This window comes from Cannabis sativa, chromosome 5 (genome assembly GCF_029168945.1).
Source record: "Cannabis sativa cultivar Pink pepper isolate KNU-18-1 chromosome 5, ASM2916894v1, whole genome shotgun sequence".
NCBI classification, from domain to species: Eukaryota; Viridiplantae; Streptophyta; class Magnoliopsida; order Rosales; family Cannabaceae; genus Cannabis; species Cannabis sativa.
In genome coordinates this window covers 46,267,119-46,279,366 of record NC_083605.1, presented here as the reverse complement: position 1 = coordinate 46,279,366, position 12,248 = coordinate 46,267,119, and the positions used below count along the sequence as shown (strand labels likewise).

General features: G+C 27.3%; 1 non-coding gene and 1 pseudogene across 1 annotated transcript; both read left to right on the top strand.

Annotated features, from left to right (window-relative positions):
* The first annotated feature begins 2,782 nt into the window (after positions 1-2,782).
* On the top strand, positions 2,783-5,242 carry LOC115703932 (probable serine/threonine-protein kinase PBL7; annotated as a pseudogene).
* A 4,995-nt stretch (positions 5,243-10,237) lies between these two features.
* TRNAD-GUC (transfer RNA aspartic acid (anticodon GUC)) lies at positions 10,238-10,309 on the top strand. The gene has a single exon. It is a non-coding gene; the product is annotated as a tRNA-Asp (tRNA).
* The last annotated feature ends 1,939 nt before the right edge of the window (positions 10,310-12,248 follow it).

Below are 12,248 nucleotides of genomic sequence, written 5' to 3'. Positions count from 1 at the left end.
CTTTTCTTGCTGAGTCTGTCGACTCACAGTGCTATGTCTATGTGTAGGTAAAGGCAAGGCTAGAGCTGATGGACCGTGAACGAGCCTATGAAGATTGTACATGTCGGGGCGGTTAGGCCTGGAGCGTACGATCATCGGGACAGCGAGGCTATTTTTGTAATTAGTCGCTAGGCGACAAGTATTTTGTATAAACAGTAAACTTTTGTAAATGGTTTTGTAATCGGGATCCTGAGTCTTTTGTATACATATTTTACCAGTTTAATTAAAAAGCAAAAATTTTAATTAATCACGTTTTTCTATAAACCCCGTTGATTAGCAACGAGCTGCACAGTATGTTTAAAATCACGTAATACGCCTATACTAGTTAGGGTGTTACACAAAGCCTAATAAACAATGGCAAACTGGATTAGTTGTTATGTCATATTTGTATTAGCTCCACGGGAGCCATAGTTTCACACATAGCTACTGTAATTGATAAATGAATAAGAGTCCCAATTTTTCAATGCTATTCAAAGTATAGTACTCCTATTTCTAAGTAAATTACAATGGAGAGAGGTTAGGATTGTTAAAGTGTCAGCCTCTCACCTATGGCCCCCTTCCCCCAATCAAGAAGTGTAGAGGTATGAGAAATCCGAAAGCAAAAACAGCAATAATTTTATTGGTACAGAACACAAACCCCATTTAGAGAGACAAAAATAGAGAGAAAATGGGTTGACTAAAATATTGATAATTAAAAATATTGATAATACGCCCAAAAACTAAAAATTATGTTCTTTTGAAAACAGGCTTTCCATAATACCAAAAAAGTATTATAAAAATCTTACTACCATAATACTTTTGAAAACATTAAAGAAGGCTTATTATTAAAAGTCATGATACTTTTATAATGTATTTTATAACTTATACTAAAATATTATTGAAAACTCTTTTATAATACTTTTTAAATATTATTTTAATATATTAATATATTTAAATTTACATTATCTTTATGAGTTTTCATAATACACTATTTTACCTATACTAAAAATATTATTGATTAATTTACAATAATACTTATTGTGTATTACTCTATTATTTTAATAAGTTTAAAAATGTATTATTATTTTAATTTCATAATACTTTTATCACGTATAATGAAATCATTATTTTAATTTCATAATATTCTTTATTACTTATCTTAAAATCATTATCGAATACGCTAGAATGATTTATTTATTATATTATTTTATTATGAAGATTAGTTAAGGAAATAATTATATATTTAACATATTTACACTAAAAACTATATATTTTTTTATGCAAAGAAAGTAAAGGTACTGTTACAAATTTACAACAATATGTTAAATGGAAAAAAGGAAAATATGTGAATGAAAGTAATGATCCAGTGTAGAAATTGTGTATGTATCTCAGTATCTCACAAAACTAACTAAACAGTCTATCTTTAGGAGACCCAAGCTCTCAACACTTCACACTTCTTGGAACAATCTTAGAGTCCTGCTATTTAGTTGAAATCACAAAATATGAAAAATATGAATAATTAGTCATTATTAATTTCATCTAAGTAGTCACTATATATATACACATATGTGCTTATATGATTGATCTTGAGATAGAATTCTTTCATTCGGAGAATTAGTAAATTTGCCACTTTTAGTATTTCAACATAAATTTAGATCTGGAAGTAATTTATAAAGGGCAATATATAATAGTTTACCTTTGAAGCATGAGCAAGAGACTATCCTTCAATTTTACTATTCCCAATCACAAGAAAAATAAAATAAAGAGTCCTTATTGCCAAGAAATAGTCAATTCTCGTAAAGTGTCCTGGTCTCTAAATAATGAATAAACCAATTGTGTCCAGCATAGTAACAAGATTATTACAGGCATGAAATAAAATAAAGCATATACATTTCGTGGTGGTTTTTACAGTTGATTGTTTAATAAAAGTGGTGATTCTTTTAACACTCTTATTTTTTGTCCACCTTTACCAACAAATACATCCCAGCACAACATAATTTGGCATTAGAAGGATACAAAGCAACACTAATTAAGAAAGAACAATGAGAATAAGTCTTCAAAACAAAACATAGAAATACCCACATCATAGGCCCAAATTGAGAAACTATAGTTGAAACATGATAATAATATAATAATAATCATTAAAGTTTCTACTACAGCCTAATTAGAATGTGTGGCAGCCTAATCAAATTACTTGTTCCTGAACAAAATCTATGTCCTGGTATGGTGATGTGTGGGGTCGATTTAAATATTATATCACCCCCAAAGCATAAATTTATTGTATGGTTTGGCAACGATACATGGATCAAACAGTTCAACATCAATTTGAAGATTATTGTTTGATATATGTGTACACAAGCAATGAAAACAGCAGGTCATCTGTGTGGATGATTAGGGTTTTACGAGTTTAATTTATTTATTAAATTTAACTTAAGATGTAACTTCTGTTAAAATAATAATAATATTTTATTTTTATTTTATTATATATCTTTATATATTAAAAGTGCCTATCTAACGGTATTTCTTGGTTTAACAGAATATACCTTAAAAATAAAAGAATATTCTGTTAAATTTAATGATGTTAGTAGTTTGATCTCCCGTTAACAAATAAACCCAATAATTAAACTCAAAAAATTAAACAATCTTTTCTTAAATTAAAAAAATCATCTTACCCACATATCTCTCTAACAAACCGTATATTTTTAATTTTTGATATTTTTTTTAAAAAAGAAATAAAAGAATATTTTTAATTTTTGAAATTTTTTTTTCTTGTCTTTCTTTACTTTGTTGCAGGACCGCTTCTCTGCATCGTTCATTGACTCCTTAGTTCTTCATGTGAGTTTTAAGCTTCTGTATCAATTTTGTTTGGTCAAGGTTTTTTTCAATCCAATTAGTATTAATTGTTTTATGATTATACATATATTGGATCTCAAGATGTACAAAATTCGCGATTTTTTGATTGGATTTCATGAAGTCTATCGATGTAAATTTCTTCTCTCTGCATATTAAATATCTTTTTATCATTTAGCCTTATAATATAATTTTATCTTAATTGCTGCTGCTAAACTCTCTTATTTTTAGCATATGATGATTTATGTACTCTTTTTAAATTTTAATTAATAATTGTGTAGGTGCTATATTTTTAATTGCCGCTAATCTTACCTCGTGTGTCTTCATACTCTTTGGTTCTCCGTTTCTTGACCAACCCATTCATACCCACGAGTACAGGGGTTAGCAGTTTTGTTTAATTTTCAAACCTCATTATTTCATACGAAAACTTAATCCATTCGAGTTTACTCAATAGGTATACTCATAGTAGCAGTACATGGTAGAACCTACCTTACTCTATTTGTGAATTAGTAGTTGGATCTTAATAGAACTGGTCTGTAATTTTGAACCATAATGGTAAAGGTGAGGAAATTATACCATGTTTATGATGTTTTCTTTGGAAATCTGATAAGTACCTAAATTTTGTAATTCAGTGTGCGTTTGTTATTGTCTGATTTCCATTGTCAGGTAATTACAACACAACTCCGTCTATAAATGAGAAGGAGCCTTCCAGCAATGGAGGATCCGATCACATTGCAGCACAAATGTTTACATTCTGTGAGTTGGCAGCTGCAACTAGAAATGGGCAGAATGTCTCTTGGGTGAGGGAGGTTTTGGTCGAGTATACAAAGGGCCTTTAGAAAGCACTAACCAGGTTAGTCCAGTGCAATAATACGGTTACCATTTTATGAAAAAAACTAAGACGCTAATTTACCTTCTTAATTTGTCAATATATGTTTTCTTTCATGCTTTTCATCTTCTGAGTTTTGGACCAATTTATTTACAGAGCCCACCAGTTATGGCATAGTTATCTCAGTTTACCTTAATTTGAGTCATTTTTGGGCGGTGTTTGTATTGCAAGCTAACTGTGGATTCTGTTATTTTGTGTGTTTTGTATAGGTTGTAGCAATCAAGCAACTTGATCGTAACGGCTTGCAAGGGATCAGGGAATTCTTGGTTGAAGTTTTGATGTTAAGTCTTCTTCATCACCCTAACCTTGTTAACCTTATTGGTTATTGTGCTGATGGTGATCAAAGGCTTCTTGTTTATAAATATATGTCCCTAGGATCTTTGGAAGACCATTTACATGGTATCTATTTCATTTTGTCCATTTCTTAACCTCATTTGTCTATTTATTCTTTTGCACATGCTAAAGTTTCATAAGCTTACTTTGCAGACATTACACCAAGAAAGAAACGACTCGACTGGAATACAAAAATGAAAATAGCAGCCGGGGCAGTAAAAAGATTGGAATATTTACATGACAAAGCTAGCCCTCCTGTTATATATATAGATCTGAAATGCTCCAATATTTTGCTGGATCAAGGGTACCATCCTAAGCTTTCTAATTTTGGCTTGGCAAAACTCGGGCCTGATGGGGATAACACTCATGTGTCAACAAGGGTAATGGGAAATTTATAGGATAATAATGATGAACACTGCCAAGGCCAAGGCTAAGTTGGATGCAGTGGGTAAATTCATGCATTCATTTATTTTTTTACCTTTTACTGTTCTTCATCTTTTAATTAATATTATTAACATATATATGTCATTAATTTGTTTAATAATTGAGTATATATATAGGATGATGATGGTAACGGTGAACACTGCCAAGGCTTAATGATGAAGAGTATTATAGTATTATGGCTATTGTGTTCCTAAGTATGCAATGACTGGTCAGTTGACTTTGAAATCAGACGTATATAGTTTTGGGGTAGTTTTTCTGGAAATTATTACAGGCAGGAAAGCAATTGACAATTCAAGAGCTACAAGAGAGCAGAACTTGGTTGCTTGGGTAAGAAAATATAATTAACCAATTCAAAGTTCTCATTTTCCGCCCGGTACTCCTAAATCCAAGAGAGACAGCAAGAAGAAATCACAATGGTGGTAGTGAATGATCAGACCTTTGTGAATGCTTCTCTCACTTGCATCTCATTCACTCTACAGTTAGCAAACCTGTGATACGAATAAAAAAATGTCAATCACATTTGCTTCTCCATTTTTTCATTTATTTTCGTTACATAATAAAAAAATGTCAATCACATGAGCATGTTGTCGAGGACTCCATCTGATGAAGTGGGGGAAAGACCTTCACGGTTCACTCAACAAATGAGTATGAATAAATTGAGATAAACTTATTTTTTAATATTAATAACAATGTGTATGATTATGTGTATATCATAGGTTTATATAGACAATTATGACATTCTTAACAAGTGTACTTATATAAAACATATCCTTTAAAAAATAATTTACAATTAATTATTGAATTCTTAAACAAAAACTACTAAAACTTAAATAAAACTAATATTTACGTGGTTCGGCACGTAATTTTCACCTAGTAAATAAAAAATCCCCAATAATTTCTCAACCATTTTATTTTTAATAATAAATCATTTTATTTTTAATATAAATAAAAAGTTACCCATGAATTTCTCATAAACCAAGAATTCAATTATATAGGCACACTATATATTATAATGTTTCAAAAGTTGTTTATAATTTGATGATATATGATATTAAATAATATAGTGTATAATATTGTGTACAGAAAATAGAAGAAAAAAAATCTCTTTAAGAGTATTATCATACATACAATATTAAAATAATATTTATTTATTAAATAGATTGAAAAAAAAAAAGAACCTAGTTCTTGAGATGATCAAATCATAAACAATTTGAAGAATAAAATTGTCCTAAAGCTAATATTGGGGAAGCAATTACTACTTAATTTTTCTTTAAAATTAATATACTAAGTGTGTATTTTTTTTTAACAATAAGTATGAATTATTTTTTATATTTGAATACTTTTATAAATTGAATACAATTAAATAAATTTGTTAATCTTATATAATTAAAATATTGAATAATTCAGATGTGAAAAAATATAAATAGTATAAATATTTTATATTCAGATTTAAATATGATATCTTATTATTGATATGAACATTTAGATTTAGCGGTTTAAATCCTAAAAAAAAAATGCACCCAAAATCTCTTTAAAAGTATTATCATACTTACAATATTAAAAATTTATTTATTTATTAAATAAATTGAAACAAATGGACCTAGTGAGATGCTCAAATCATAAATAATTTGAAGAACAAAATTGTGCTAAAACTAATGTTGAGGAAGCAATTACTACTTATTTTTTCTTAAAAATTAATATATTAAGTGTGTATTTTTTTTTAACAATATGTATGAATTATTTTTTATATTCAAATAATTTATAAAATACAGCTAAATAAATTTGTTAATCTTATATAATTAAAACTAGTAAAAAGTTACGTGCGAGGCACGTATACTAAATTTTATGCTAGTTTTTTTCTACGTTATTAAAAAGTGATACAATTAAAAATTAAAAAAAAATATATTATTAGTTATTAGGTTCAACATCATTACCCTGTGTTCATTTTTAAGGAAAAAAAATATATTTATGAAATAATAATTTGTTGCAACGCGAGTACAGGCAAAATTCAGAAAATATAGCATTTATTAGTAGAGTATTGACAATTTCAACAGTAAATTAACTGATTGTATACTTTTTTGTCTGCTAACATTAAGCTTTTGATATTTGAGTGGTGAACTCTTATTTGTCCGCTTTTCAAATTTTTCTAACACTCTCATTTTATTCTTCCAACTTTCTATAGTTAGAGTCGATGTCCTTAATTGTTGTATATAGTGTAGTCATTTATTCACCTGTTTTCAAATGAAACAATAGATATACAAAATAAAAAATATAATTAAGCTCATATTAAAATCAATCTCACCTTTCAATATAGTGAAATGTTTTTAAATTGATTCATTCTCACTTAATAATTGTGACAGACCTAATGAATAATAATATTATGTTACCTAATAACAAAATAGGAATCCACCAGACAATATTATCAAAATTTATTCCAAGTATAATTATATAAATCTATTACTCATTGAAGTCTATTAGAAACTCTAAAAAGCTCACAATACGAAATTTCACATCAAAAATCTAAAAATGATCAACTATGTAGCAAGAATGATAATACAATAACCAAAATTGCCTAATCATATACAGTCTTAAAACTTAAAAGAGTGACATTATTCATTCAAGTTTCGACTAAGTGTTTCTGAGTTTGAGTTATAATATTGTGTCCTATATTTATGTCTAAATATTGTGTGTGTCTGACTAATCTAGTGAAAAAGATTAAAATTTTGATTCTCAATAAATAGAATGAATATAAGTGTATACTTTGTAGTAGGCCATTATTGTGTCATTTTTAAGTTAATGTGTCAACTTGAAAATAATTCATTTAATAAACGGAATGGAGTCACTCTAAAAATATTTTCTACCTTAATAAGTAGAGCTATAGAAAACAAACTCGGTAACTTTTTGAGTGTTAAAAAATTGTAAATGGTTATAAATTCAGAGTAAGTAACTTGTGTGTGACAACTGGTTAAAGAAGCCAAAATTGAGGTTTATGATTAGAAAGTTGAAGCACCGCTAGAACTTTCTTTTGTTTGAAGTAATAGTATAATAACTAATATCTTTTATTACATATTAATAATTAATTCAAGATGAACTTTCCAAAGTATTTTTGAAACATCGTGAGATATATAAATGCAATACTTTTGTATAATAGCATGTAGCATGTTGTCTTCATTAGTATTTTTTAAATTTTAAAATGAAAATTAAAATTATAAAATATTGCTTAAGAAATTATAACTAAGGTTATAAACTGGTAAAGGTTGTTTTGGAGGCTAGGATTTTTGCTCTAGAAAGAGAAATTTGTTAGATTAAATTTTGGTAGGATTATTTAGCTAAAATTAATCAATTATAATTAACGTTTTCTAATCATAATATTCTGTTAACATTTTGACAGAAAAATAAATAATAACATTAAACCAAGAATTCTGTTACATAACCACATTTTATATATAAAAAATATTTTTTAAAAAAAAATCACCCAATAATTTCTCATAAACAAAGAATTCGCCACATTTAATATATTCAGATGTAGAGGCAAACAATTATAACTTGATCGAGCAAAAAAAAAAAATAGAAATTTTTTTTAGCAAAATATATATAATATATAAATAGTAGTAAATTTTTATTTAGAATAAAATCCAACTAACATAAGTATATTTATAAAAGCCAATCGTAGATGTACAACAGCAAAAACTCAATTATATTTTTTTTTTGGATTTAATGAGATTTATTTTATTATATATAAATAAAAAGTGACTCATGAATTTCTCATAAACTATTTTATTTTTAATATAAATAAAAAGTCATGAATTTTTCATAAACCAAAAATTTTATTATATAAGCACACTTTATATAAAAAATAGATATTGAATAATTCAGATGTAAAAAAACAAAGTGTCTAAATATATTTGTATTACATTCAAATTCAAATTCAGGAGGATCTTAAAAGAAAAATACACCCTAATAAACTTTATCCCCACTCCATTCCAGTCTTCAGTACCATCACCAGGGGAAAATAATTAAACATGGGTTTTCTTAAAAAAAAAAAAAACTCTAATTTAATGTATTGTCATTAAAAAAGCATTAATGAAAGTGGTAATATATATCACTCTTTTTTTATTGGGAATTTTAAAAAAATCTTATAGGTGAGGCATTTGATTTTAATGGACCCCATGTCATCTAATAATTAGTAAGTGGGATATATATTTATTATTGTGAGTGAGGGTGCAAAACAGATTGTTTGGCTGTGTTTTTAGTTTTCAGTTTTTAAAATTGTGTTTTTAAAAGTGAGAATAGAAAACAGTTTTTTTATTATTTAAAAATTTAATGGTGTTTGACACAAATTTTTAAAAACTGTTTTCAGATTTTTTTTTTACGAAAAACAAATCAATATTTTAGCACGATATTAACCTATCCGGATCTAGGTTCGGGTCTAGGATCCAAGTATGTGAGCAAAATATAAAATATAATATGTTAGATAAAAAAAAAGTATTTTTGAAAATTGAAAACAACATTTTGATGCTTTCTGTTTTCTAGTTTTTTAAAACTGAATTTTTAAAAAACAGTTTTTAAATATTTTTGCCAAACGACTCCTAATAGTTTTTAAAAACTGTTTTCAGTTTTAAAAATCAGAAAACAATTTTTAAATTATAAAGCCAAACAGCCTGTAAGTTTTTTTAATTTTTTGTTTTTAATTATTAACAAAATATATTTTTTTTTTCAACAAAATATTATAAATATATAATCGATGGCTCCAAACTATATATCAATATAAGGGTAGAGTTCAACATGAGGAAAGTAATTAGTAGGCAACTAATCTATAATTTAGATTTTTTTATCTAAAAAAATAGAATTGAATATTTTCAAATTGCGTCATAATTTTGTCTCAGAATATATGGGCATAATCTTCTTGCCGAGAACAAGGTGGAATCCCACATGGTGGCTGTGGACGGTGGACGTCGTAGGTAATAGAAAATTATCATACAGAGCTTCAACACCAATTTATTTTTTGAAATAGGGGCTTCAATAACAACCTTTTTTTTAGTAAAAGGGGATGTCATGACTAAAAGACACCATTCATCAAAGCCAAATTAGCGAGAAACCGAACAATACATTACATCATCATCATGGACAACAACAACAATACCTGGTTTATTCAAAAACACTTGCTTTACCTTTGCACACTATCATGCATACGTACCCTAGCAGAGATAGTACGTAGTAGTATTAGATATATGATGATGAGTTCAACTATATATCTCTCTTGAACTCAACTGCAAGAGTGATATTGTAAGGTTTTCTCTTGTTGACTTGACAATAGTAAGAACAATAAGCCGCAGCATCAGAAACCCAAATACAAACGCCGTAAAATGTCTAAGAAGGCCAAAGTCAATCAATTAAAATTCTATTGTTTTGATGGCAAGGAAAAACATCAAATCTCTCAAGTCGAAAAGGTACTATATTTCCTTAATCACTAAAAGAACCATTTTTATTGATCCTGAAATGTAACTAAAAAAAACTATGACGTAAATAAAAATAATACAATAATTTGGTACAATAAAATTATTTTACATCTGTCCAATATTTATATACTAAATTTCCTATATATATCATATATTAATCTAGGAAATCCTTACCAAAAAAAAAATCTATGAATTGAGATTTTAATTGTAATATATATAATACAACGATTTAGATAATCAACGGGTCGTTGTAGTATAGTGGTAAGTATTCCCGCCTGTCACGCGGGTGACCCGGGTTCGATCCCCGGCAACGGCGATTTTTATTTATTTTTAAAAAATTAATAATTCTCTACTTTAGATATGACAACTTCTTACAACAGTGTATTCCGTAAACGGCATTAGTATATACATTTCTCTCTATTTATTTAAGGGTAAATAGTTACATAAGTAACTAAAATTTTAAGTGGCATAAATTCAATACTTTTTTTTAATGACATAAGTATTTAATATTTATAAAACTGTAATTTTTTACTAGTTTCATCAGTACACTCTGTTATTGTCTTAAACTTGACACATATAAGACTTAAATTTTAGATTATTTGGTCTGGACGAAAAATATGTAGTATCAGTTACTTCTAAATTTTTTTTAATAAATTTAAACCGGAGCCTGTACTGACGAAAATAGAGAAAAATTACAGTTTTACAAACATTGGATACTTATGCCACTAAAAAATTCATTGGGTTTATGCCGTTTACAAACTCAAAACTTTGGGTACTTATGCCGCTATTTACCCTTTATTTAAAGAGTAATTTGCGGCGTAAATACCTAACTTTAACTCGCAGTTGTAAATAAATACCCAAGTTTAATTTTTGGCAGAAATAATACCTAAGTTATAATTCTGGAACTTATGCAGGTACCTGACTGTAATTGTTAAGTAAATTGCCAAACGTAATTCTTAATTGGTCCAAGTCATTAAATTTTTATATTTTTTAAAAAAATTAATTAAAATATACACGTGGATAATGGCATAATATTTTAACGGTTAGGTACCTACAGAGTTCCAAAAATATAACTTAGGTATTATTACCGCCAAAAATTAAACTTAGGTATTTATTTGCAACTGGAAGTTAAACTTAGGCATTTATGCCGCAAATTACTCTTATTTAAATTAGGGTAAATTGCGGTATTTTAAATTTTATACACTTAAATATTTTGTTTTTATTTTTGGTAGCAAAAATAACTAATGTTACAATTTTTTTTATACCCGTTACTACTACTTGCATTACATTTATTTTAAAACTTAATATTCTTAATATTAGAAACCAAATGCTACTTGTTTTTTTTTTTTAAAAAAAACTAGTTCCCATAATAATTTTCACATATACTGCACTGGTTCACTCAGTTATAGTAATTTGGATTTGCATTTTTTTTTTTTGAATTAAGTAGCATTTAGTTTTTGATATTAAGAATATTAAATTTTCAAATAAAATAAATAAATGTAATGCATCTGGGCCCTCCACATGTCCATATTTATAAGTTAACGGAAGTGGTAGTAACGGATGTAAGAGAATTGTAACATTGGGTATTTTTGCCAGTATGAGACGGTGACGTGACGGTCTAAAAATACTCTAAATACCTATTTCTATTTTCTCTTTAATTCTCTCATTTATATAACATTTTATTTAAAAAATTCCATATATATAATATATAATTAACTTTATATATATATTTAAACTTAAGAAAAAAATCACGTATAACTATATATATATTTTAAAAAAATATCTATATATACATATTGTTATACAATTTATATGTATAAACTGAAACATATATGATTAAGTATAAAGTGCGGAATTAATAAAACATAGATGTACTATAACTAAGGATCGAAATACCTCCAGCCATTGAATCTTTAAGCTTCAAACCCAAAACTTTGATCTGCAACAGAAACCGATTGATGTGGGTAATCGAGCTTCCTCGCTCTCTCAACTCTCTCTAGATGGATTTTGCTGTTATAAACAGAATGAGTGAGGAGCTCGGGGACCGAAACCCTATATTTATAGGTGAGATACTCCATCAGTATCTGTGCCACATTAATTGTCAGAATATTTTGACAATTAATTCAGGAAATCAAATCAGGTAATGAATAGAATATTACGTAATTGATTTTGTCCAGATTAAATGAATATAAAATATTCATTTATCACAAAATCAATTATTTAATTATTTCCTTAAATAGAAATTAATTTATTTC